General features: G+C 42.6%; 1 long non-coding RNA gene across 1 annotated transcript; it reads left to right on the top strand.

The window, feature by feature from the left end:
- The first annotated feature begins 238 nt into the window (after positions 1-238).
- LOC137851809 (uncharacterized) lies at positions 239-1,876 on the top strand. The gene is made up of 2 exons (XR_011093491.1): positions 239-525; positions 1,213-1,876. It is a non-coding gene; the product is annotated as an uncharacterized lncRNA (long non-coding RNA).
- Positions 1,877-5,064: the final 3,188 nt, after the last annotated feature.

Genomic DNA, 5,064 nt, shown 5'->3' with positions numbered 1-5,064 from the left:
AGTGATTTGATATTTTGGTCAATTATATATAGTGGTTAGAATGGCTGCTCTATTGCATTGCTATTTCATTTAAAGATACATTGCTTGGGCCTCTGTTCAGCCAAGTACTTAGGCAGGTACCCAGCTTAAAGTGCATCACCATCAACATTGAGTCATCTGTTTTAAATTAGGCACTCTAGCTGAACCTTAATTAGGCAAGTAGTTTTAAGGAGTCCTTTGCCTTTTGTCACGAGGCATAACCCGTCATCATCAATGGAAAGTTTTCCTGAGTGCAGACTTTGTCCCTGTATTTCCAAGGTGCAGATCTCCCCAGTGGTGCTGTTTTATGATGTGTTTTTATCACTCCATCTCTAATGTCTTTCACCGTACGGGGAGAACAGAAATGAAAAGAAAAACGCAGACACAGGAAAGGTGGCAATTTAGGGACTGTGCATCTGTGTGACAGGCATCCTTAGGGAGAAGAAAGAAAAACATTTAGGAAGTTCTGTACAACCACTGCTCGACTACAAGACCACCCCACTGCAGGTAAGAAATGAGAAATTTTGAGGGCTACTGAGCACTGACTCTTCACAGTGGATCAACGCTCAGAGTTATTTAGCACAGGTGTTTCTGTAATTGTGACACATTGATAAAATTCTGTGCTCACTGGCCCTCAAGCACCTCTTTCCCACCTGTGCAGTGGTCTGGTATTAGTATGCTGGGGGTTTAATAAAAAACATTTCGTCAGCTGGGCTGTGTCAGACCCTGCATTTTCCTCATCTTCTGCATGCTTCTCTCTTTGTCCGGATGACTGTCTGTGCATTTGTAGCTTATACATGTGTTTTGAAAGGAATCAGATGGTCATGATTAATAATTGTGCATGTGGTTAGCATCTCTCCTGAGCTAGGAAGTTCTTTTTTCTGCATTTCTGCAGTTTGACACCACACCCCCACACCCCCCCTGTTTTTCCAGTCCAGCTCCATGTCAGGATTCCAGGTGAGGAGGTAGTGGATGTGTGTTATGCAGGAGGAGACACACAAAGTACTGACACTGCAGGCAGATTTCCATACACACTGAGAATGCAGGCTGCCTGTGGAGAAGGGAAGCTGAAAAAATTTCTTTTTTATATTTTTCATATGGCAATTGACATGCCATCTCTTGTTGTTTTTTTTTTTGTTGTTGTTGTTGTTGTTGTTTCTTGTTTGTTTGTTTTTGTTTGTTTTTTGTCCCAAGGTCTTTACACGGAGAGGAGAGGAGAGATTTTAAATTTGTATGAGGAAGTCATAATGTTGATACCAACGGACACCCTTAAGAAAAGCCTAGCAGTGTCAGGTTACTTCAAGCTACATGCATTAAGGTTTCTTGCTCCTGCTCCAGCCTTGAGGAGAGGTCAGTGACCACCCTGTGTCTGGAGGGGCAGTTGGTCAGACAGTATGAACCCCGTAATGCAGGGCTGACTGATCAAAACCTGAATAAGCCACTCTTACCCCATACTGAGGCTCCCAGATGAGAGAAGGCAGAGCCACAAGAGCAAGCTTTGCAGAAGACAGCTCAGTTTTGCCAGCAGCAGCCCAGCACACAGACAGCTCTGGTCTTGGCCGAATCCTGCTCTGCTTCCCTGCAGTGCATGGAGGTCTCCTGGCTGTAGTCCCCAGTGCTCCTGGGGGCTGCTTCTCCTCCTCACAGCACTACCACGGGTATCCCTACAAGCCTGGCACAGTTAATCTGCCACCTGATTCATTGCCTTGTGGATACTCAAGAGCTGAGTGTAATATAATGCCATCTTTATAAAACAGGATTTTCTCACTTTTTCCCTTTTTATAGTATGAGAGTGACATATTTGTTCCATTTCTCTTAGGTAAAGGAGTCTTAGCCTGCTGCACTCAACTTTCTAATTCTTTCCCCATCCCTACCTATGAATCATAAGATTTTTCACCTCTTGTTCCACTTATGCATAACACGCAGCTGGGATACTTCTTCATTTACACTATTTTGCACATCTTTAAGAAGTGCTGCCTATGCTACTAAGCCAACACACGTCCCACGCAGATGTTAGAGCTCTTAAGACCCTAAGAGAATGTGCCTGAGAAAATATAAGCACAGGGCAAAGGAAGAGGCAATCTCTCTTCCTTTCTTTCCTAAGGAGAATAGCAGCAAGTACAGCATCATAAAATTAAAACCAAAGCCGACATGCAGGGAAAACAGAAAGCACCTAGCATTTGACAGATAGACAGGACTGACAAATAGACAGGACAGACATGGCTATGACATAGAAACTGTTCAGATAAAGAATATTTATTCTAACACTTCATCATCACCATATCACCTAGACACTTTGTTGGTGGGGAGAAGAGAAAAATAAAATTTATCTTGCCATTTTTGCTTTACTAGGGAATATGTAACAGTTGGCAGTGTAATACACTTTTTATTTTCATGAGTTATGGATGTGCATGGCCATCCCTAAAAAATTGAAATAAAAACTGTATTACACCGCCAAGTCTCATATATTATATTTATACCATACCAGAGGAGGTGTCTGCAGAGCAACTATAGATATAAACTTTTATTATATCTATAGTTTCTCATGTTATTAGTATAGTTGTGAAAATAATAGGATTTACTGAAGGTTGTTATTCCCTCTAGCATCACTGATGTGGTATAAACAATATATTGACCTTTTGGATATATTTGAACCATAGCAATGGATTTGAAAACATGGCCACCTGACCTGCATAGCCTGAGCTCCTGTCCCCAGTCTAAGGCAGTGGGCTGCTGATGCCATTGCAAGGCAAAAATCAGGTTAGCCTCATAATGCACACCGCAGTACGACCAACAGTGTTTCCTTTTCCTTCTTCTCAGTGTGTGGGGACCAATAACCAAACTCTAGCCTGCTAAATAAATACAGAAAAGGTGTGAAGGCCCCAGGCTGCAACAGACTGCAGTATGGTGTAGTACTCAGTCACTATGCTTAGGATCCTACAGAGGAAAGACACAGAAATTTGCCACTGAAAAGCGTAGAGCCCAATGACCTTGTTAAGCCCATTGCAAGAGCTTTCCAGGTTTTCCAGATGACAGTCACACTTTTTGATGGGTTTCACAGTTTCTCCCCCATGGCAAAACCCTTGGGATTGGGGTGGGGTGTGTTGGCTGCTCCCTGTTTCTCAGCCCTGCAGGAGCAAACACAGACTCTGTTCTGCCATGGAGGTCCCGTGGTGCTCGATGTGTCAAGGCCGTGGAAAAGGACTGACACAAAGATGAAAAGTAGGGAAGAAGGAAGCTGCTACAGCTGCTTGTAGTAAGGTGGGTGTCCTCTGTCGTCCTGCATGCATCACGAAAAGCCTCTCTCCAACTAGTTGCATTTGTTTTCCATAGGGGCACAGAGGTACCCACTAGAGTTTTCTGAGATCGGAGGCACAGGAGAAGCCAGGAGCACCTGTTTACTGATGGGAAATGCCATTAGAAATGGGTCTGGGAAAACAGCATATTTATAGCCTCACACAGCACCATATGGTGCATGGTAGCAGAAATCTTCAATTGAGATAGATGAGCAAATGCAAATTTCTACTTAGGTTCAATTTATTATTATTATTATTATTATTATTATTATTATTTAGCAATCATTTTATTTGGTTTGCTCTCTTTGTCTGCGAGTGCTCAGGCTGACTTGGTCGTATCTTGCCCTTTGTTTTCTGGAGAAGGCTGAAGGGGCATATATCTTTAATTGTTTAAATAAGCCTATATCCACTGGAAGAAGGGGAGGGGGAAGTAAGGAAGAAAGGATATGCCTGGGGATGACAGGCTGAGAAGCTGAAGTCAAAAGGACACATAGCTCAGGCCCTTAGGACAGGAAAAGCAGCCCTCAGAAATTTGAGGTCAGTCAGGCCAGAGACAAAACTGATTTCTTTTTAATCAAGCTTAATTGATTACATTAATGCATGAATTTGTGCACAGTGAATCAACACACCTTTTTAGCAGATCTTTAAAGGAAAAAAAAAAAAACTGTTTCTTTTTGGCAAGGGTACTTCTAGGCTTAAGTCTGTAAATGACATTTGGGTTTATAAAAGGCTGATGTAGTCCTTCGAAAATGCAGCAGTTACCTTGCTAATAATGCACGTGTAATTCAAGCCAGAAGATTCTTAATTTCCTACCCTATTTCAATTTCTCTTTTCCTTTATTTAAAACCAGCACTGCTCGGCTTCATCTCTTTTTTATAACTGCTACAAGTTCTCTCCTGTCAAAAGTGGCCATGGGTCCCTGCTTTTTGTGTCAGGATTGTGCTAGTCCTGGCTCTTACAACTCTGTGCCAGAACAGTGTAAGGGTTTGATAACTCCTGTCAAGATGAAATCCTCTAAACTAGCAGTCCTAAGTCAATCTTTCCCACCTTTCTTTGCACCCCGGTTCAAGAGGTACCAGGTAGTCAGTATGGAAAATGAACTTGTATCTCCTGGTGGGATCATACATGTACCTGTAGGTCAGGACAGAAGAGTATAAGAAGGGCTCTGCAGCAATACTTGCAGTGGTGCCAGGCTCACTTGGTAAGCAAATAACACCCTCCAAAATCCAGGGTTGTCAATCTGCCATTGCACCACATGCCCATCACAAGTCGCATGCCAAAATGCAAAGGGCATTCTTTTGTTAATGTGTTAAGGTAACTGATGGCTCATGGAGAAGCCTAGGAAACAATTGTAGTTTTGCTGAGTTATTAAGTGCCAATGGTGCTTTAATACTGTATGCATTTCAGAAATAAAGATAGTGACTGCCCTGAAGGCTTACAGTCTGAAAGACAGATACATACAATACACAACTCCCTATGGATACTCTGAAGAAAGATTTTTTTCTATTAAGGAGCTATTCGGATTTAATTTGCTTCTTTAATGTGATATTGGAACAGTGCAGGATTCAGTGTCAGCCAGCTGAAACTAGTCCTCTGCTGGGCTGCAAAGATTACAGAGGAGGATCAGCATGATGAGAGAGAGAAGGTGCAGCCCCTGTCCGATTCAGGAAGTTCTTTCCTGGAGATTTACTCCACACCCAGCAACCTCCGTCAACCTGTTGTTTATTGGGGATGTACAGTCATCATACTT

Source organism: Anas acuta, chromosome 2 (genome assembly GCF_963932015.1).
Source record: "Anas acuta chromosome 2, bAnaAcu1.1, whole genome shotgun sequence".
Lineage (NCBI taxonomy): Eukaryota > Metazoa > Chordata > Aves > Anseriformes > Anatidae > Anas > Anas acuta.
The sequence above is the reverse complement of the archived record's forward strand: the minus strand, read 5'-3'. Positions and strand labels throughout refer to the sequence as shown.